At 33.1% G+C, this 24,169-nt stretch overlaps 1 protein-coding gene across 2 annotated transcripts in view; it reads left to right on the forward strand.

Moving 5' to 3' along the window:
- The window catches only part of LOC126768105 (organic cation transporter protein), a 102,850-nt gene that overhangs the window by 18,573 nt on the left and 60,108 nt on the right, over positions 1-24,169 (forward strand). The window contains exon 1 of one of the 2 annotated variants that reach the window (XM_050486000.1): positions 9,063-9,774. The exons of the other annotated variant lie outside the window; for it this stretch is intronic. The gene's annotated coding sequence lies outside the window, so the exon portion shown is untranslated. Of the gene's footprint in view, positions 1-9,062; positions 9,775-24,169 lie in introns of those variants that run through there. 2 annotated transcript variants of the gene reach the window in all.

The raw sequence follows: 24,169 nt of genomic DNA on the forward strand, positions 1-24,169 counted from the left end.
TATTAACCACGCCCACCTCCCATACAAAGGCTATGTTGAAAATCACTAAAAGTGCGTTAACGGACTAACAAAAAACGTCAGAAACACTAAATTTTACGGAAGAAATTGCAGAAGAAAGCTGCACCCAGGCTTTTTTGAAAAATTGAAAATGGGCGTGGCGTCGCCCACTTATGGACCAAAAACCATATCTCAGGAATTACTAGACTGATTTCAATGAAATTCGGTATATAATATTTTCTTAACACCCTGATGACATGTACGAAATATAGGTGAAATCGGTTCACAACCACGCCTTCTTCCAATATAACGCTATTTTGAATTCCATCTGATGCCTTCTCTGTATAATATATAGAACATTAGGAACCAATGATGATAGCGGAATAAAACTTTACAAAAATACGGTATTTGAAAAATATATAAATGACGTATAATGAAATCTCGATTATCACTTTATCATGCGAGAGTATAAAATGTTCGGTGACACCCGAACTTAGCCCTTCCTTACTTGTTTTAAATTAATCCAATGAGTTACTTGAGCTTGACTTCAGACAATCGTCTGCTCCTCAAATAGAGTTTGTACCGGTTTCATGTACTTGGTAACGTCTGCTGCTTGCTTTATATTTAGTTGAATGCAGTGTCATATTTCTATATGTACATATACATATATAAGTATGTATGTACATATATACAATATATTTATGTACTTATTAGCTATACCAAATATAATATAATCTCGGTTTTATATATTTGTTTAATTTAATATACTTGTATAATAAACTATAAATGAGTGCAATAAAGTCATATAAAAATACAAATATTTTTTTTCAATTCTGTCGACGTCTGGAGTTGAACAAACGTGTACGAGTATTACGATAGTTATAAGTAACATGGTCCCGCCCCCTAATGGGATTATTGTATATGTACATTCGTCAAACCGTCCAAGCTTTATTATTTGCACACCACAAAATCTGTTATTAATGGACAAATTCAAATTATAAGCCTGCCCACTCCCCACATAACGCTTCGATTGAAAATTACTTAAAGAGCGATTAATAAAGAGATATTAAAACTTTTAGATAAAATCACATATCTCCGGACCTTTTCACCAAATACAAGGACAAGTTTCCTAGAAAATTATGTGGTTACCGCTAATTACGAATGGAATTGGTCTAAACCTCAAATCACGTCACATCAACTAAACATATTAAATTTAGCTTCTTCGGTTGAGTTTATATCACATAGCTCTCATTTTAATAAGACTCTAATATGATATTCTCTGACGTGAACAAAAATATATCAATAAACCGAAGCCCAAATTGATGGCCCTCAATATAAGTCATGATAATACCAAGTTTGGTTGTAATATATTCACGATTTCTTCAAATAATGAATGTTGAACTCTTTCGAAAGATTTTTATATTCTTGCAACATGTAGCTACAGAGTATAATAGTTCTGTTCACTTACGTATCACCTAAAACTAAGCGAGATAGATATAGGGTTATGTATATATACATAAATGATCAGGGTGACTTGCTCGACTTGTCCCGAAGAAGCTGAATTTTTTTACAAAAAGAGTACCGCAAACAGGTCACTTTGAACTTGCATGATCGTGTGAATTCCGATTGCATATTCATGGAGAGCATTATAGTTGCCGATGAGATAGGGTTTATGAGTTTAATATGCAAACAAGTCAACAATAACCGGAATGGATGGGAAAAGGGATGGGATGAGCATCCGTCGAAAACGGCAAGAATTGGCGAAGAAAAATTCATGGCTGCTACTTGATAATAATGCGTCATCACATCAATCCACGCTTGTGACCGAATTTAAAACCAAAAAAACGCGTTGAATACAATCAATCAACCAACTTATTCACCAGATTTGGCACTGTGTGATTTTTCCCCCATTCACCAAACTGAAATTGCCGCTCCATGGAACTCGTTTTCAGTTGATCGACGAGATTAAACAAAATTCGCTGAAGGAGGTGAAGGTCATCCCAAAAAGTGCTTATGAAAAGTGTTTCGAGGACTGGAAAAATCGTTGACATAAGTGTATTACATATGGTGGGGATTACTTTGAAGGCGACAAAATAAATATTGATGAATAATTAAAAATTTTGCGTTTTATATTTTATATTTGCATAAGTTTCGAAAAGAAAGTGTTTCTCTAAAAGCTTTTTTATATGACGACTTTTTTTGCAAGTGTATTTAATTACGCTCTTAGAGAAAAGAAAACCAAAAGTTTGCACAAATTTGTTATACATTCAATGAACTTTGAACTAAACTTTAATAATACCCTCCCTAATGCATAAATTTTCGTAAGCTCATTAACGGTAATTTCCTGGCAGAACACACAAGTTAAGTAACTTACTGAAGGAACCGAACGTTTATAAGCATTTACATGCCGCTTATTAAACAACTTTTGAGATTGATTTTCATAAATTCAAGTTAAATTCAACTGAGGTTTGAGCACTGTTTAAAAATGTTAGTTGATGTCCTAAGAAAACAAAATGTTATCAGAAGAAATATGGAAAGCAAAATGGTTTTTGCAATGTTACAACCAAATGTAATACTTGCCTCATTAAATCGTGGATAATTACCATTTTATTTTCTAAAATCCACGAGCTTAGAGAGACTGCTGTCAAAACTCGATTATTTTGATCAAAAAAAGGCCAATTTTCTGTTATAAGTTACAATTAGATAATTAAAACACATTTTCTTTGCACGAAAGTTTTCAAATACAAAATTTAAACACCTTTTCGATAATTTTGAAATACCAATTGACTTAGATAAATGATTTTTGTTTCAACGCTAAATAGGATAAGTTAATTTACAGCTTAATTGCATCAGCTAAATGAGGTAGTGCTCTAGACCATGCAGTCTGACATACTATTATTTTAATGTTCGATAAAATCCCGGCAGTGGCAGCTTGATAGGTCGTAAAAGAAAGAAGGTGTGGTGTATCCAATAAAAAAATAATTAAGACGATATTATATGCTAATGAGCTATCATTAGATGTAATTTAAAAACGAAAACTTAAGCAAAACTTGAGACATATTGATGAAACTTGGTACACGTACTTCTTGGCACTAGAGAGTGAGCGTAATTTGACCGTTGTCATGCCCAAAAAACGCCACTAACTGAAAACCTATATCAGGTACAGGAGATTGCAGTGCTGAGTTTAATTTTTGGTTTGAAAATATTTCATCTTTGGCGTGGCCCCACCATCTAGTAAGCTTAATGTACATATCTTCCAAAACACTTAACCTAAATCAAGCCAACAGCAAATCTTTTTAGTATCCCCTTCAAAAGTGTTAAAATCAGTGAAATCGTGCAATAAACCAGCTTATTCCCATATAACGGTTATGTTGAAACTACTAAAAGTGCGATAGCTAAATAAATAAAAGCATCTTCTTCTTCTTCATCTCTACTGACATAGACACTGAGGTTATAGCCGAGTTAACAACAGCGCGCCAGTCGTTTCTTCTTTTCGCTGTTTGGCGCCAATTCGGAATACCAATTGCAGTCTGATCCTTCTCCACCTGACCTCTCCAACGGATTAGTGGTCTTCCTCTTCATCTGCCTCCACCGCCGGGTACTGAAACTAAAACCTTCATAGCTGGAGTGTTCTATTCCATCCGGGCAACATGACCTAGCCAGAATAGCCATTTGCCTCTTGATTCGCTGAACTTTGTCAATGTCGTCGTATATTTCGTGCAGCTCATCTTTCCACCGAATGCGATATTTGCCGTTGCCAATACGCAATGGAGCATAAATCTTCCGTAGAAACTTTCTCCCGAAAACTCGTAACGTCGCCTCAGCAGATGTTGTCATTGTTCATGCCTCTTCAGGAGAACGGGAATAATAAGTGACTTCTAAAGTTTGGTCTTTGTTCGTCGAGAGAGGATTTTATTTCTCAATTGCCTAATCATACCCAAGTAGCACTTGTTGGCAAGAGCTATTATCCGTTGGATTTCAAGGCTGATATTGTTGTTGTTGTCGACGCTGGTTCTAAGATAGATGAAATTACCTACGACTTCGAAGTTATGACCGTCAACAGTGACGTGGGAGCCTATGATATCGCACACTTTGTAGAAGATAGTGCTTTCTTTATTCAGCTCTGCAGCTCGAATCATTTTCTCCAGCAGTAGATTGAAGAATTCGCACGAAACCTCGCTTGGCTTCCGACGGCTCAAAGTGGTCCTTCCCGATCCTGGCGAAGCTTTTGTATTGCTCGACACCAGTTTACTTAGCCGTATTAGCTTTGCGGGGCAGTTCCTTTTAGTGATGTCGAGGGCGGCTTTAAAATCGACGAAGAGGTGGTGTGTGTCGATCTTCCTTTCACGGGTCTTTTCCAAGATTTGGCGCATGATGAAAATCTGGTCGATAGTAGATTTTCCAGTTCTAAAGCCGTACTGATTAGCTGTAATCAGTTTGTTGACTTCAGTCTTTTACACACTATACTCGACAAGACCTTATATGCGATATTAAGGAGGCTTATCCTAAAGCAGAGACACTAAATTCCGCACCCTAGATGCGAAAATATTGCAATTAGGAAGAGTTGCAAGAGTATAAAATTTTCGGTTGCACCCGAACTTAGCTCTTCCTTACTTATTTGCGCTTACATTTGTAATTTGTTTGTTAATAGTATTTATTTGCAAACTAACTTAATAAATTCAAAAAGCTAATACCTAATTGCAGGGAAATCTATGCAAACACCTGTGTTTGTTATGATAAATAACCTCTTGGTTATTGGAGACTATGTAAGTGACATTGTGGCCCGGTGCGGTGACAGCTTGCGCAGGCGCAGCTCTACAAACGGCTTGTAACCACTCAAGGTTACACTAGTTAGTTTGACGCAAATTTTATGCCAATTAAAATATTTATCATAATTTAATAAAAAAAAGGTGTCTTATGCATACTTCAAATGGTGCCAGAGATCACTTTTTCATTAATTCGATTATGAACTTAGCCTTGTGATTGTGCAGGTAGCATAAAATCGTGTCTAAGTTTTAGCAAAATTTATGATTTTTCTTTACATTGTAAAAGGTAATTGTTTCCTTAGCTGATTACTTCAGCGGTTGTGGTGATTCTAAAAAGTGCTTGCATTAAGCGTTTCTTTATTCAATTATGCGGTGTGAAGATATGAAGAGGTCGTGCGAAAACTAAAACTATTGTCTTTTATTGTAAATACTTTAACTATGCTTTTTGCATAATCATATTAAATTCATATTAGTTGCCTTTTACTAAGCATTTATGGTTAATGGCAGGTTAGTTTGCATTCATCTTTAGTGCGGAGAAAAATTACTTGTATTATTCTTGTAAGAATCATACACACTTGTTAGATGATGGTTTAGTTTAACTTCAAATAGGTTGGAGGTTCTACAAGTTTAAGCTATTTTAGATCGACTATTGTATCAATGGCTCCTTTAAAAAAATTATTTATTGACAGGTGATCCATTTCGAAGCTCCCTACTTTTTTAAAGAAAAAACATAGAAACTTCAAGTTTATTGGCATTTATTTTTTGAAGATTATCTCTTTCAAATGTTGGCCGCGGCTACGTCTCAGATAGTTCATCTGTTGAGTCCGATTTTCGATGACTCGTTCCAGCATTTCGACTGGTAACTGGCGAACGACTCGCGTGATGTGTTGCTCCAAGGCCTGAATCGAAGCGGAATTGTCCGCATAGATTTTAGACTTTACATATCCCCAAGGGAAAAAATTTAAGATCTCGACGTAAAATGCGCCAAGTCATTCCATACGTCTGTCTAAGTTTCTGCGAATCGACTCACCACGTTTCGTGTACACTTTTAGCTGCTAAATTTTTTTCACTGCGTGCTGAACGTGGTTTATTCGGTCGAATATTATACAATAACGAATGCTGGGTCTCAAGATGGGTGATGGTGTTGCGAATAGTAAGCTCAATAGGCCGATTATGTTGACCATAAGTTTAGCAAAGTGAACCTGAATTTTTGTAATAAATATCTTGAATATTTCAGATAATGTGAATTTTTACTGACCGGCTTCCACAGCATGCACAGACCTACGGGCCCTTAAAAATGCCAGGTGGAGATAAATTTCAATTTGAGCTCAATTGTTATATTATTGTGACCTGTCTTTAGGCCAACAACAGTGCGGCCGCGGTCAACATTTGAAAAAGATAATCTTCACAAAATAAAAGCCAAAATATATACTTCCGACCCCCCATTCCCCATTAAATTTATAGTTTCTGTGTTTTTCAAGACCGTGCGAGTAAAAAACATGCGAATTGTTCTTCGGACCTCTTCGACGTGATCTTGGCGAACCTGCATGTCTTAAAGATATTCAATCTCGCCCTGTTCCGTTGGCATCCTTTTCAAAAATTTCATTAAGTCATATAGTGGGTCAGATGCCAGACGGATGGCACTTTTGGCAGTTTCAACAGCTATTTTGTTTCCCTGGAACGCTCTTGTGACCTGGAACCGATTATATATACATGCACTTTCCTTCTGTTTCTAGTGACATTTTCTGACGTAATGTGATGTGAGATTTTTGTCTTAATTGCCGCTTGCCTATTGACGTATAGTATATAGTCGTATTTATCTTTTATATGTTGTTTGGTGCCTTGTGATTTATCTTATTCATAATCCTGAACGAAAAATACTTCCACCTGGTAGATACTACAGTCTTCTAGAAACTTGAAAGGAAGCCTAAAATCCAGCTCCGAGCAATAGATTCCGGCTCCCACTCGTTTACCTATCGAGTCGAATGTCACTCATATGAAACCTTCGCTCTAAAATAAAGCTGGAGTGTATGTGGTCTATTTTATACACCCACTGCCTGCTTATTAAGCTATGACTTATCCTTGTGGTGAATTCTCCTAACTCTGCTGATTTTTCTACAGACCTTTCCAATGCAATGTTGATTGGTGGTAGGTTGATTAATCCTTCACAGCCGTTGAAGTGATTGTTAGGGCTCCCGTAATGCAGAGAGCAGCAAGGCGCTGTATTTGCTCGAACGGTTTTCTGTATGAAATTCTACTCGTAGCGATTCACCACACCAAAACACCGTAGAGTAAGATGGCCTTGACTACCGCTATGTAACACAAGTATAACGTCCCATGTTGACGCATCTTCTTAAATGCGTATAGAGTACCATTGACCTATTTCCCCCCTTACTTCCACATTGAGTTTCCCCGTCAGTTTGTTATCTAAAATTATTCCCAAGTACTTGGTATGGTTTTAAATTGTTAAAGTAATCCCATTGAACTTCTTAAGCTTCCAAATTTTGTACCTCCCTGTGAAGAATACGATATCCCTCTTATCAGCAATTACACCTAGGTTGGCCGATATCGCCCATCGGTGTATTATTCTTAGAGCGCTGTTCATCCATACTGTTTGCGTCTTGATACTTCCCTGTCAACAATATATTATGTCGTCTGCACAAGCTTCCAGTTTAGGTGCGTTTCTTTAAAGTTTTTTCAGAAGTCCATTAGGCCTACAAGTGACCATGGAAGTGGTGACAATACACCCGCTGAGTATTTCCTGTTTGCGCTAATCTGAGCCATCTTCCTTCGATGCATTCCGCAGTAATCCTCCTGCAGTTCAGCCTTTATCCATCCCATTACAGTGGTCTCCAGCTGGGTTGCCTCCAGGCTGTTAACGATTGACGTGTTGTTGAAGACGTTGTTGAATACTCCTCTTATGTAAAGAAAGACGCTCAGAGTACGTATATTCCTTATGATCTAGAACTCTTTTTATATTTAGGTTTGCCGAGTGAAGTGCAGTCTCCATGTATCTACCCCCGTAGCGTGCTGTGCTTTCGATATGTTAGCCCATAGAAACCTAATATAGTATAGGCGACTAAAAATTTTTCCATCGCCTTCAGAAAGTATGAAAATAGACTTTTTTGGTCAATATACTTTTGAGATTGGGGAAAAAAGCATATTTTACAGTGCGCAGATCTGTAGAATATTTCTCATCTCCTTTTTTGAGGTCTATACTTTACTTTTTCTAGTCTTTATTTAGTTTTCAAACAAAATTCAGTTAAAGTTCATATATGACTTTTGAGGCCCACAACTTTGAAAAATCTAAATAGATAATAAATATATGCGATTTCAATTGGAATGAAAACTAGAACATTGTAGAACCATTGTTGTGGATTGTCAGGCAAAAAATATAATTACTTTATTTTAAGTAAATAGATAACATATTATTTGTTATAAAATAAATATTTTTATAAAAAAATGGTTATAAAATTTATCGCAAATTTCTTTTAACTATGACTGAATTTAAAGAAATAAACAATCAAAGTCTTAGCTACTTTCACCTGTCAGCAGGAACACCTGTCAGAGCAATTAGTTAGCATGCCTATGTATTTGTTGTTTTCAACAACGAGTGTCTTGCACTTATAAATTCTATTTAAGATAATAAAAGGCTCAAAGAGTAGTGAAACTGAGTGAAAAGATTAACTAAATAAATGAGCAAGCGAATATAACATTGTTAACAGCAACAGGCAGAATAAACTGCTGATTTGAGGCGTACAGGTTGGCCAAACAAAATGAGATACAAAGAAAAATTTCAAAGAAAATTAAAGATTAAAAAAAAAAATAGTTTAAATTTAATGTTATTGAAATGACGCTATTTTCTTTTTGCAATCCATTTTAATTAAAAGTTTACTCATAATAGCAATTCACTTAGAAATCGCAGAATGCTGTGCCATAAAAATAAAGCAAATGTTTAAGGAAATATTTTATAAAATATTAAATTATTCGTTTAAACTGCTCTACATATTAATGTATATTAAAATAAAAAGTGGTCCACAAAAAACGTTAACACTGACCCAGTGTAACAGCACTGTAACAGTCAGAGTGGATGCTGTTGCTGTTCATTTCACTGCTCGTTTGCTCTTTGTCGTCGCTGAGTTGAGTTGAGCGCTCATGCCGCTAATTTCTTGTATGAAATTGAGTGAAAATTCTGTACGTAGCAAACCCCCAACATATTCGCTGTGGCATGCTGTGGTCTACATAGTATTTTTGTTCCTTCGTTTGCCTGACGCTTGGAGCCATGGCGGACAGCCACTCGTTGGCGCTCAATCAACAAACGCCACACACACACACACATCCACCAGACAACGCACTGCCGATATAAAAATGTTTGGTGTTATGAGGAAATGCTCAGTTACTCACGGATTTTCGGCATGCGATGAACAAGAAATCATTACTAATGTTAAACTAAAAGAAAGCATATATATGAAAATTCAACAAAATAATATAACTGTGTGTTTGCAATAATTTGGCAGCAAAATAAATAAATTTCTAAAAAAAATAATAATTTTGTTAAAAAAAAAACGAATTTTTTGCGCGCGGTAAACTTGAAAAGAAATCAACAACAAAAATCTGCGGGCAAGAAATCACGCGGGTCAATACTAAACGAACGCATAAAGTAATAAAATAAAAATATTTTATGAAATATTTCTTTTAGTGCGCGCAGACGAGACATGACAGCAGACAAAAAGCGAAAGCTTAAATAATGAACGACCAGACAATTCCCGCAATTCCCACAACTCATAAATAAGTCACATAAAAATACTGCAGTGCGTTGTTTAACGGCATATTTATTGGTTAAGAATATAAGTGATCAGTTTAATGCACAACGGAATTTATTCCCGCAACACCAGAAACGTGCAAAATTAAACCAAAAATTAACCTGTTTCGAAAATAATTTACAACTGAAGCGTTTGTAATTGCCTACGCCGCAAGATTGTTGAAAATTATGGCAACTGTTTGATAAATGGTTAGTAAAAAAATCTTTTCTAAAAAAATATATAAAAATGTTTGTATTTGTTAAGAAAATTATTTAATTATTAAAAAAAAAACATTTTCACATTTTCAAAAATTAGTTTTGAAATTAAGATTCTGTATTTTTTGAAAAATTTTATATAAAAAATGTTGGCATTAATTTTATGAAATTTTGAAAATTTTCAAAAACATTTTTACTGGGATTTTAGAAAATTTTAAATCAAAAATAAATTTAAGAAATATTGAGGGTTTTCACAAGTCTGATAAAGTTATAAGTTATAACGATTCGAAAACATAGCATTGGGAATTGTAAATGTGTAAACTCATTTTTATAAGAAATCCAACAACAATTTTTTTAAACAAGTGTAAAAATTTATAATTTTACGATGCTTTACGACGGTGTGAGTACCCCAAATATACATATATGACAATTTTCAATATTTCATATAAAAAATTTTGGAATTAATTTTTATAAATTTTTGAAAATTTTCAATATTTTTTGAACAGGAGTTTCAAAGAAATTTATTTAAAAAATAAATTTCAAAAAATTTTGTGTTCGAAAATTTTAATATTTTTTTAACTGGAATTTCAGAAAAATTGAAATAAAAAATAAATGAAATATATTAGTTTTGAATAAAGTTCGTTTTTTAAATTTTAAATTTTTATTTATTTAATGAAAAAAATTATTTAAATTTAAAATTGAAAATAATTTTTTGTATTTTTTGAAAATTTTTAATATCTTCGTAAGTGGAATTTTAGGAAATTTTAAATAAAAAAATAAAATAAAAAAATATTATTTTTGAAAATTTTTAATATTATTTTAACTGGAATTTTAGAGAAATTTAATTAAAAACTAAATTTAAAAATATGTGATTTTCGAAAATGTTTATTAATTTTTTATCTGGAATTTTAGAAAATTTTAAATAAAAAATAAATTTAAAAAATATTATTTTTGAAAATTTTTAATATTATTTTAACTAAAAAATAAATTTAAAAAATATTATTTTGAAAATTTTTAATATTATTTTAACTGGAATTTTAGAGAAATTTAATTAAAAACTAAATTTAAAAATGCATGCTTTTCGAAAATTTTTATTAATTTTTTTTCTGGAATTTTAGAAATTTTTAAATTAAAAATTAATTTAATAAAATATTATTTTTTAAAATTTTTAATATATTTTAACTGGAAATTTAGAGAAATTTAATAAAAAAATAAATATGTTTTAGAGGGAGTTTAAGAAATAAAATTTAAATTTCAAAAAATATATATTTTTAGTATATTTGGTTTTTTCTATTTCTAAGTTCCCTACTGCTTTAAAGAAAAAACACTGGAACTTCAAATTTATTGGGGAATGTTTATTATCATACGAAAGAATATTTTTTGGCATTTACTATTTGAAAATTACCTCTTTAAAATGTTGGTCGTGTCTACGTCTCAGATGGTCCATTCGTTGAGTCCAATTTTCGATTTTCAATTTTATGATACAAAATTTGTGTTTTAACTTATTTGACGCTCTCATTTTTGTAATTTTGAATTTTCACTTGCAAAAATATTAACTGATAGTTTGTGAATAAAAGCAAATGCGGCAGGAAATGAAGTTATCTTAACTATCTTGTATAATTATTATCTTATTTGCATACAGTACAAGAGAGCTTGTGAACACTTCATTAAAAGGTATTACCAACAGCTAGTTATTCTGTCTCTATTTGATTCTACATATATATTTAACTTATGCCAGTTGTTTGTTCGTTTCGCCACTCTCTGAAATCATTTAAGGACAAAGCTGTTAACTTTTCATACAACTTTGTTTGCTTTAAAGATATCTGCGTGATTTTTTGCAAGTCTACCATATACCTATTTTTGCTTTGGAACATACGTGTATATATATATACACACATATATATATGTACATATATACATATATGTACATATATTATGAATATACAGCTTCCTCTACATTAAGATAATATTATAAAGTATATCAACAACCCATGAACACCAACACAATTTCGAATATGATACGAACACAGTGCACAAAAACATGTAAACATATTTTTCTAATCAAAATCACCGCAATATTAAAATTGAAAAAAAAATGACAAAATTTTTTTGCAACGAAAGAGTACGCTCATTGACCAGCACTCAGTAGTACGTAAATGAGAACATAAACAAATGAAAAGAAGCGTGTAAAAAGGCAGCAGCAACAAGCTGCCAGCCAAACAAGCCACAAAAAAATAAAAAAAATATAACAATGATATCGGGTATTTTTTAAGAGCTTGATAACTTTTTTTAAAAAAAAAAACGCATAAAATTTGCAAAATCTCATCGGTTCTTTATTTGAAACGTTAGATTGGTTCATGACATTTACTTTTTGAAGATAATTTCATTTAAATGTTGACCGCGGCTGCGTCTGTTGGTCCATTCGGAAAGTCCAATTTTGGGCAACTTTTTCGAGCATTTCGGCCGGANTAGCCCGAATTTCNTCGGAAATGTTGTCTTCCAAAGCTGGAATAGTTGCTGGCTTATTTCTGTAGACTTTAGACTTGACGTACACCACACACAATACTAAAGGCGTTAAATCGCATGATCTTGGTGGCCAACTTACGGGTCCATTTCTTGAGATGAATTGTTCTCCGCAGTTTTCCCTCAAAATGGTCATAGAATCGCGAGCTGTGTGGCATGTAGCCAACTTTTCTAGGGCCCATTCACTGAAAATTCGACGTTGTGGCAATCGTTCGGCTTCAAGACGAGCTGTATTTTATACGGTTTTACAAAGATCTTTGCGTAAAATCTTCCATGTCACCGGTCGAATAACAAAACCCAATTGCTGAAAAAAATCGACAATTTCACGGTCTTCAGCCAACTCTCAGAAACAGACGCAATATTCTCTTTTGTACGCACTGTACGCATTCTGTGGTTGGTTTAATGTCCAATAAATGAACTGAGTGCGAAACTTGGTCAAAATAGCAGTAATTGGGTGCTCACTGGGGCGATTATGTAGACCATAAATCGGACGTAAAGCGCGAAACACATTTCGAACCGAACACTGATTTTGGTAATAAAATTCAATGATTTGCAAGCGTTGCTCGTTAGTAAGAAATGTCAAAGCATACTGAGCATCTTTCTCTTTGACACCATGTCTGAAATCCCACGTGATCTGTCAAATACTAATGCATGAAAATCCTAACCTCAAAAAAATCACCCGATATTAACATATGTATATACTATGCATGATATAGTACATATACTATATTATACATACACACATGTATGTATATGTTTTACTCATATGGCACATGTGCAAATTCATACAACACCAACAAGTAACAACGCATGGACTTATCAGTAAGGCCGTTTCGCGGTCAACAGCCGTGAGGGTGGCTCTGACTAACGGCTGCCGGCTGTTGACCACCAACAACAATACCAACAATCTCAACACCAGAGCAATGATCATTACACACACCAGCCACCTGACACCAGCAAAGCAGCAAGCTGACAGGCAGGCAGGCACCGGTGTCAATAAGCGGTGTCAAAAGCTGCCCACAGCTCGCACATTTTCCCCATACTCTTACACACACACACTAACACTTAAGCCTTGACAAAGCGCACAATTTATACTTTCATTTTGCTTTGCGTTACATCGTTGCTGCAATCATTGTTCTTGTCGTGATTGCTGTTGTGGCTGCTTGTTAATTTTTTTGTTTTCAAATTTTCTCTTGTTGTTGTTGCTGTGTTTTTTAATTCGCATTATGCGCACAATATTTGTCACTGCATATAATTCTCATGTTTTACAAATATTATTTTATTTGTTGCTTCTCTTTCGGTGCGCGTGTTTGTGGTGCGCTGTGTTCGCTTGCGGTAAATTGTAAATTTGTTTTTCACATTTCTCTTTGGCAACTTTTGCGCGCTATTTTTTAAATTTCTTTCTTGTATTTGTCCAGCATACACATTTTTTTCAGCAATGATTATTCGTGCTTGTTTTCGTTGTCCTTCTCTTAGCTAACGACTTGCCAACTGCGAACAGCTGCTTGCCACTTGTCTCAAGTCTACATAAACGCTGCGAGTTCATTTGACATATACTTATATGTAAAATATTTCTGTAAATAATAAGTTTTATGTTAAATTTGATTCTTTTCGCAGATGCTGACTTTTTTATTTAATAACTCTAGTTTACAGCCATTTTGTGACTGGGATGTTAGAAGCTGTTTCTTGCTAATTTTGGGTTGTTAAAACCGAAATTGATAATTAAAATTTCCTAACACGTTGAATTGTTTGTGTTTTAGTCCAGGGATGGTCAAAGAACCAACATTTACTAAAATTACAAAAATTGCTGTAAGTGTTGGGAAATTGTTGAACTCAAAATCGTAAACAGGTCACCTCGAATACCCCAAAAATCGCTTAGCACATTAGTCACAAATTTTTCTTTCAGTTTGTTTGAGTAGTATAATATATAAATAAGGGCCTTTATGAACCAACGTCAATACCCACGTATGGTTATAGCACCAATCTCTGTTATTGTTTCGCAAACTTTTTTCCCCCTACTCGGTATATGTACGTTATGACAAGTACCTGGAAATTGTAAATAAAACGCAAAATATTTAATTATTCATCAATATTTATTTTGTCGCCTTCAAAGTAATCCCCACCAGATGTAATACACTTATGCCAACGATTTTTCCAGTCCTCGAAACAATTTTAATAAGCATTTTTTGGGATGACCTTTAGCCCCTTCAGCAAATTTTGTTTTTCTCTCCGATCGACTGAAAACGGTTTCCACGGAACGGCAATTTCAGTTTGAGGAACAAGAAAAAATCACACTGAGCCAAATCTGGTGAATATGGTAGTTGATCGTTGGTAATAATTGCATTTTTGGCTTTAAATTCGGTCACAATTGTGACTCGATGCAATGTTGCATTATCATCGTGTAAAATCCATGAATTGTTTTCGACAGATACTCCCACGCAAACGCCTCAATATGGCCAAACAGAACCCCTTATTGACTGTCTGTCCTTCCAGAACAGGACGCTGCCTCACGGTATGGACGAGTACGACGAATGCGTGACAAAAGACGCTTCATAACACCAAGGTAAAACACAGCATTATTCATTTGGCCAGGTGGGACGAACTCTCGGTGTACAATATCCTCGGAATCGTGAAAACAAATCAGCATTGTCTTTATTTTTGACTTCTGAAGACGACCGACATCTGATCGTCACAGAAGCCCTCACGACCTTCTTGGAATCGCTTAAACCACTCATGCACATTACTACGGGATAGGCTCTCATCACCATAAACTTTTTTCATCATTTGAAATGTTTCAGTAAACGTTTTCCCAAGTTTAAAAAAAATTTAATATTTGCTTTTTGTTCAAAATGCATTTTACGGCGGATGACCAAAAGCTGCTGTCACTTTTTGATCGATAACATCGATTGTAGTTATCCAATTGTCTTAAAATTTGTACGAAATGTCAACAAGAGATCAAACTTCTTATTTCATATACCCACCGATAGGTGGCGCCACCAGAAATAGTTATATTTAAAAAGTTTTGTTTCTTTTGCAACAGACCTTGTATGAAAACCTTATAGGGTGTTTGGTGTTTCCTTTTGGCTGTTACACATATCGTGGCAAACTTAACGTAATAAACAATGGCATAGTAATTAAAGACTGTCCTATTAACCTAGCCAAATACAATTTCTGAAAATATCATTTACTTTGGGAATTTCATTACAATTTCCAGGTGTAGTTTTGTCACACCGTACAGTTCTATGAAAGATCTATTTTCGCGGCTACAATCAATAAAATATGGCGAATAAGACTTCAAATCGTTGATGAATCGCGACAAACTTCTCTTATCGGTGGTTATATGGGCTTAGATGAGAGTATCATCTTCAAAAATTAATGATTTGTTACCTTTGTATAGATATTTATATATTTGGATGCCAATGTAATGGTTTTTTTTCAAAAGCACATTCCATTAAAGTTGCAAAAGCTTTTGGCGAGTCATCATACTTGCATGAGGTCTCGCATTATTCTGATGGAACACTACACCTTTTCAATTAAGTGTAATTCTGGCCACTTCTGTTTGAGTGCATTGCCCAATTTGTCCAGCTGATCACAATACATTTCTGAATTAATTGTGGTATTGTCGGGCAAAAGTTTAAAATACAATAAATCATTCTTTGAAATCCCTCCAAATAGCCAACATAACCTTTTTTGGAGACTATCGCCTTCGAAGTGGTGTGAGCTGGTTCATTCTCTTTAGATCATGATCTCTTGCACTTTACATTCTTGTTAAGAACCCAGTATTCGTCGCCAGTAACAATGCGCTTCAAAAATATTTATATCATTACTTTGATAAGCAAATCATAGTCTTTGGCGACAAAGCAAATTTTGTTTTTAAGAACATGAGGAATCCATCCAAAACGTTTTATGTGCTTGTGAATGGTCGCGTTAGACAAACTTAATCTCCAGCAATCTCGTTGCTACTCGACGATTTGCATCATTCAACGATTTTATTTCATTGACTTTGGCTTCAAGAGTCCTTACAGGACTTGGTGCAACCTTATGATCGAAATTCCCGGCACCAATCTACTCCGTATACATCACATAATTTCTGAAATTTTGCACAGAACCTTTTGGCCCCAAGTAGGTGTTCATTTGTGGGAACCAGCGATATCGTATCACTATAGCATATATAGGTGTCATACAAACTGAACGATTGGAATCAAGAGCTTGTATGGAAAACTTTTTCATTTGACGAGATATCTTCAAGAAATTTGGCACAGATTATTGCTTAAGGCAACGGAACAATATCCTAAGAAATTGCACAGATCGAGTCACTTTAGCATATAGCTGCCATACAAACTGACCAATTCTTGTATGGAAACTTTTTCTTTGGGAAGGGTATTAAAGCTTCTATACAACCGTAGTTAACGTGGTTCTGTGAAAAGCAATCACAAACTTATCCCCTAACGCGACATAGCATAATCCGATCGCACCTACATACATACATACATAATAATGTGAGATATATCATATAACTAAATCTATCTTTTAGAAAAATAATTGATTAGACCTTATTTATATGTTATTTACATATTTATTTGACTTTCGCACAACATTTTTCATATTTCATTTAGTTCTTATATTTGTTTTCATACAGAATACATATCTACATATATTACTGTATATATAAGTACTATGTACCGCAGCATAAGCACACTCATATATCACACTTGCCATTTCCCTTTGTTCTGTACAATTTTTCATTTCAGTTTTTTATTCGAAAAACAATTTTTGCTGAACAACAAAAACAACATAAATATACAGATTAGCTCTGTGTGTCTGTATGTATTATAAACATTATACTATATGAATTGCTGTACTTGTACAAGCTTATGCCACTACTAATCGTTTAGTGCTGCATGATGCCCGTAATTAATAGGCATTCGAATGTATACGAAGCACTATGCGTGTGTGTGTGTTTATAAGAGAATGTCAGTCAGTGTGTGTGTGTCTATGAAGCGAAATATTTGCAGAAAATTGTGTGAAAAAATTTGCCCTTCAAAGCGTACGCTGATTTATGACAACGCACATTTTGCGTTTGCACACAACAACTACAACAAACACAGGCGCACATTTAGCATATATCACAGAGAGTGTGCCAGCATATTGTGTATATTATTATTTCACAAAATTTTAGTAATTTCGCACATTTTTACTTTTAATTTGAAATATTAAAATAAAGTGGCATGTCATTTGAATTATTTGCCTGTCTTTTCGTGGTTTTGTTTTCCAGTTTTCTGAATTTAGCGGCAACATTTTATTGATAATTGAAGAAATATACATTTGTTTGAAAAATGTCAAAAAATTGGCGATAATCAAACGAATATTTGTATGTAATAATAATGATGTTGGAGATTGGTTATTATTTTGACAAAGTCCAGACCAAAGTTACCGTCATTTGTAGAGATAAGTATGTACTTTAAAAAATCGAGGTTATGAAAATGAGGCAGCGTAATATAATATTCAATATCAATGCATTCGAAACACTTATAGAATGTTGCCTCTCACTTTAGACAAAAATTACTATTAGAAATTAACTATTAACGGTTTATACTTCACGCTTAGCTTTTCCGGCTATTAACTCAGTTTATCTGGCCATTCATAAACCTATTAACTATAAAAATATATACTTTTTCGCTATCTCTTGGCTTAGAGTACTGTTCACTTACCTATCTATCAGATCTTCAAAACTCTGGTGACTGTCTCTACCTTCATTTCAGATCCTTCTTTAATTATTAGTAATACTACTCAACAAATATGAAGAAAATTTGCAACAGATGAGCTAAGCTAAGCTACGAATTACTGTTAAAAAATTTGGCATCGTGTATAGCTATTTTTGTCATTTGACCCCAACACCACTTGACTTCAACACAAAAAATTCTACAGTTAGACTTTACTATTATTTTCGTTTTATGCAACCCAAAATTAGCAAGAAGCAGCCTTTGTCATCGCATTCGCAAAATGACTGTAAATTAACTATAATTCGAAATTAGTAGTTAATTTCGAAAAGCTTGAAAGAACAAATTCCGTACTGCATCTAAATACGTTTTGGCTTTTAAAATCAAGCAAACACACATTTAAGAATGTTAGCGCGTACTTATAAGAAAAATGCATAATAAGTGCATTGCTCTGAATAAATAGTGTGACAGTGCGTATGCGTAACATGAATTGCACTGTGGTTCCTTTAAGAAGGGAGATCGGGTTAAATGTAATATAGCATACAAATTAATATAATGCATTGCAGCTTCTAGAATATTTTATATCTATGTTTAAATATATACTGTACAATTTCTTTCTTTGAAATCACAATCAGACTTACATATATGCTGCATACATTCTCGAAGGACTAAATTTCATCTGAGATAAAATGAGACTCGAATTCAATTTTATTATTTGTCGCTCTTCAGTTTAAAGCTAAATGCTATTGAAAATTATAAAAATTAATTATGAAATTTAATTATTATTAATTATTATTAATTAAATTAATTAAAATTTTATATTAAGTAAAAGTAATAATTTTTTACAGCGGTTAAAATATAGAAAATTCAAAACTGTAATTAAAAAAAATTAATTATTGTTAATTAAATTATTCATTATTTAATAAATTAATTAAAATCTTATACTAATTTAAAATAACAATTTTTTTGAGCGGTTTAAATATAAAAAATTAAAAAATTTGAATAAAAATTTGAATTATCATTAATTAAATTAATAAATATATTGACTAAAAATTAAACATTTTTACAGCAGTTAAAGTAAAGAAAACTTAAAAATTTATTTAATTTTAATTAGTAATTTAATTACATCTTCGAGTGTTCTTTATTTTCCATATTTCAACCTGTAAAAAATTATTATTTTTAAGTAATATGAAATTTTAATTAATTTAATAATAATTAAATTTGAATTAATTTAATTAATAATTATTTTTAATTATTTTGAATAAATTATTATTGTTATAATTAAAATTTTATATTACTTAAAAATAATAATTTTTTACAGTTTAAAATATAGAAAATTCAAGAATTTAATTAAAAAATTTAAAAAAATTAAAAAGATTTAATTTTCAGCTAATTAAATTAATTAATTTTTATATTAATTAAAAATATAAATTTTTTATAGTGGTTAAAAAAGTACTTTCTTTTAGTCGAAGATCTCACTTAGTTTGGAAAAGTTTTTGATCTACAGCCCTCCCAGTTCAGCCTCTTCGTTTTATCAGCTCAAACAGTTTGTCAAAAAATCTTTGTTAAATCTTTGCTTGTGTGATTACACGGAGACAAATGCTTTAAAGGTACTAAAAATACAACAAAAAAAAATAAAAAATCATTGCTGAGTGCAACAAATGTGAACTGAAGCGCCGAGATAAAACGGTGGCACCCCGAATGTTACGCAGTTCAATAAGCATAAATAAATGCAAAATATTTGCATACTCACCGAAGCACAATAGGTGCAGAAAAATTGAACACAACAGCAGCTGAATCCACTCAACCAATATACATGTACATACATATACATATATATCACAGAACCGCATCATTAGCAAACTCCGCAGCAGCCGAAGGCGACGCTGAGTAAGTCATAAACTGGCGTACGAGCGCAACGCCGCGAATATATTGCTTGATTACGGCGTTTTACACATACTCTTATACATATATATATATATATATGTGTGTGTGTGCGTGTTTATTTACATGCGTGCTTGTATGACTGCCTGCAGCTGTTTTTTCAGTTTTATTTACATTACAAGCATTTTCGTTTCTGCGTTGCTCATACGCCATGTACAACGCCATGCGCAAGAAAGACGCAGTTTGGTAAACGGTTGCGGAAATTTGCAACCCAAATCAAAGCCACAAAAACATTTCGCAAAACAAAAAATAAAACGAAGGAGATATGGGAAAAAGGAGCTTTTTATTTTGGCGTGGCGTGTAAAATAAAAATATAGGCAGCCTGAAAAGTAACAAGCAGTGCGCCGGCAGTGTTGATAGAAAGAGGAAATAAGTGGCATATTTTGCATGTGATTGCATACAGGATGAACTAATTTTGTTGTTGTCCCTGTACTGCTTTGGCTTTGACTTGAGCAGCTGAAGCGGCAATTTGCGGCGTTGATTTGCATATGGGGCATACACGACGTGCGCTCAGCTGTCTAAGATTTGCGCGACATTTTAAAGCTCAAACATCTGCAGAGACACACGCAAGCGCATGTGTTTGCTTGTTCCTTTCGTAAATTGCTTTTCGTCGTCTATTTGAAAGGCTGGCAGCAATAAAGGAAGTCGCTTGTTTTCCCATGAGCGCTAGTGATTTGCGGGCATCAATCGATTAGCAATCAGCCACAGCATGTTGCCACATATTTTACTTCATTCTTTTACGCATTCACATACATATCTACATATAATGTTGTACTGCTTTGTGGCAGCATAGGTTAGCAAGTAGCAAGTAATTGCGGAAAATTGTTTCTTTCCTGGCGCTGATTTGTATTGATATTGCGATTAGGTTATAAGTATTTCAATTCTTTTGGAATTGGGCACATAACGGTGCAGAAATCAAAGCTCAATTACTTGAAATTGGCCGCAAATAGAGTTGAACAGTCACTGCCATGCTATGTTTCGCCTTGAAAAGTATTTTTTCCTTTGCCAACATACTTGTGTGCAACGTTTTATTGCTCACTTCTGGTTCGCTGATTTTCCAAGCAAAGTAATTTCGTGTTTACTCCAATTACTTTTTTCTGAAATCTTGTGCTTATAGGCTCAATAACTTGTTTGAAAAAGAAATGATTTTGTTGGGGAATTTGTACAATCTTTCATTTGGTGAAGATTAAAGAAGCTTAAAAATTGGTATAAATGCCTCAACTGCTAGTTATTGATATATTTGAGTATTAATGAAAAATCAAAAACAGAAAAAATTTAAGTTTGGTTGCACTGAAGCTACCATATAAATTCCTTCAATAAATCAAAATATTCTTTACAAGAACTATGATCGGTCAATTTGCATGGCAGCTACAGGGCAAATTTAGTTTATAATTCGTTTTTGTTTTGAAGATTCTTTAATTTCATCACAAAGAACATCCATATTAGGGATATTTTTGGTGCATATCGCTCTTTTAACATCACCCAGAGATGTTTTCTAGGATGTAAGTCTGGCTGGACGAATCGCACTTCAAAGATAGATAGAATTTTCATTCCTTATAACAGGCAAATTTTCCTCAGCCCATGGCAACATGACATTTTTTATAATGTAGACGTATTTCTCCTTGTTTAAAATTCCATCATTCTTATGGAGTGGACCAACACTTTTCCAGATAAAACATCTTCACACTATGATTGATCCTCCAACTACGCGTGGAACATAACGAGGATCATATCCTTGAATTAATGGACGGCGAAATACCTTCGACCATCAGGTCCTAAGCGATTAATTTTAATTACATCGTTTCAAACTACATACCACCGTTGTCTACGCGTCGTTTCTACGAATTTTAGTCAGAAGTGGGTTCCTGCGTGCTGCACTGCCGTGAAATTCAAATTCGACCAAACTCTAGGCAATTGTTCTCTTGGGTATTTGGACATTGTATTCGTCTTGAATTTTACGTAGAATGTAAGTGGAACTCTTTTTTTGGTTCTCCTCGGGAGACAGTAATAGTTCTGCGGTATATTTCTGTTGAAATTTTTCGGGTTTTTTCTTTGCGTGCAATATCGAAAATAAAAAAAAAATTTGTATATGCTTAAGGACATTCAAAACAATTTTTTTTGAGCATTTGACCTTATTCGAAATTTCGTTGGATATCTTTCCAGACCGACGAATGTCAAAAATGTAGCTTCGAAGGGTAGGTGTACAGCTGCAGCTTTTTCTCATTATAAACGTGAATAATACATTTTATTATATTTTAAACCAGAACTTTGAAACACATCCTTAGCAGAAATCAATAATATTGCCAATAAAAATTAGCACCAGAAGGAATTTTAAGTCATTAAAAAATTGTTTCTAATTAACTGTCGCACTTAATTCACCTTTCTTATCGTAACGCATTTACTATTTGAGAAAAAATTAAAAGAGCTTTTACTTCACAATTACAAAACAGATTGAAATTTGTTGTAAATAGAGTAACACGAATCATTCAAGACTTTTAGTAATATAAGTAACGGTATATCAAAATTTTTTTTCATTATACACACTCATCAGCCACCTACAACAAAGGGAGCGTTTCTAATTATCTGTCAACAGCTGTATATACTATACATACTCAATCTGTACAATTCCGTAGGAGAATGTTTCGTTCCATTGAAGAATAAGCTATGCAAATTTGTGAAGATATCTCGTCAAATTTAAAAGTTTTGCAGCAAATAAGCAGTTTCTTGGTAAGAAAATTTTCAGATCAATGTCTCAAAAACTGAGGTGATATTTATATGTATATATTCATGGAGTCTTCGAAATTTCCTTTTGCGTATTGCAAACAACGTTCCCAACTTAATAAACTATCTTCGGACTAAAATTTTTTTTTGAAATTAAAATTTTTTTATTTTCCAAAATTTTTTTTTTCGCAATTTTTTAAAAAATTTTGTTAATCATAAATTAATTTAATTGCTTCAAATTTTTTTGCATTATTAGAAAAACTTGCTTATTAGAAAAACTATTAAAATTCAGCTCATTTCGATAGAAAATTCAGAGATTACAAAAAGTTGCGCATACGCACAGACCAACGCCTGTCTTAGAACTGCAGGCAATAAATAATTTTAAGTTGTGAGTTGAGAAATGTAAAGCAGTAAGATATGCATTGTGCGCTATTTAATTGACAACAACAAATACAACAAAATATCTATGAGCATATATAAATTTTTAAGGGGTTTAAGTAAATAGGTGTACTGTGGCGTATGAGTGACCTATTGTGAACTAATGGAAATATTAAACTTATCGTGTGAAATGGCTTGAAATAAATAACTTTGATGAAAATAATGATTGTGAGGAAGTATTTTCGAAGTTAGATTTGAAGCGTGATGTACCTAGGAAACTGTCAGTGTCACTTCTTTCCAAATAAAATTTAATTAAATTATAAAAATAATTGCTCAATTATTTGTAACTTTTATTTCTTATTTTATATTGTAATGGAGAAAAGAAAAGGAACAAAAAAAAATGTGTAAAAAACATAAAAGTCTATATCTTCATAAGAAATTATACAATAGTTAAACCCCAAATAACCTAAACAACATCAAACTCAAATACAAATGACTACAGTTGAACAATCTCTTATTGGGTGAGCAGTTACGTTAATGAGCGTCTCGTTTAAGTCAATTGATAACTATACTAACAATATACTATTTAAAATACTAAATTATCACTGACATTGATAAGTGATATTATTTTTTTGTTATACTTGTTAAACGGGTTAGAATCATTGTTTAAAATAAACTGTATGCTATCAGTAATAAACACATTAACTGGTGATTTTGAGATTAATGGTTGCTACAAATATAAATTATGAGTACGTTCTCGAGACGTGATAAGATTAAATGACAACTTTATTTCGTTCTAAAAGTTATTACTAACATAAATATGTAAGAATAGATTATATCGTCACCTAAAATGCAAAATAACGAAACATCACTTTTCTAAAATGTACAAACGAAGGAAAGACGTTATAATAAAAACCACTCATACGGAAACAAAATTTGAGTTTTGGTTATAAAATGGTTATAATAAATCGTTATGTATTGGTAATAACTGATACTGGAAAGCTAAAATTTTACTTGTAAAAACGCTACCTCATTCCTTTCTATAATAGCCAAATACCGAAAACAAAATAAATTCACAGTAATCACTTTTCTTCATTTAAGGA

Source organism: Bactrocera neohumeralis, chromosome 2, assembly GCF_024586455.1.
Source record: "Bactrocera neohumeralis isolate Rockhampton chromosome 2, APGP_CSIRO_Bneo_wtdbg2-racon-allhic-juicebox.fasta_v2, whole genome shotgun sequence".
Lineage (NCBI taxonomy): Eukaryota > Metazoa > Arthropoda > Insecta > Diptera > Tephritidae > Bactrocera > Bactrocera neohumeralis.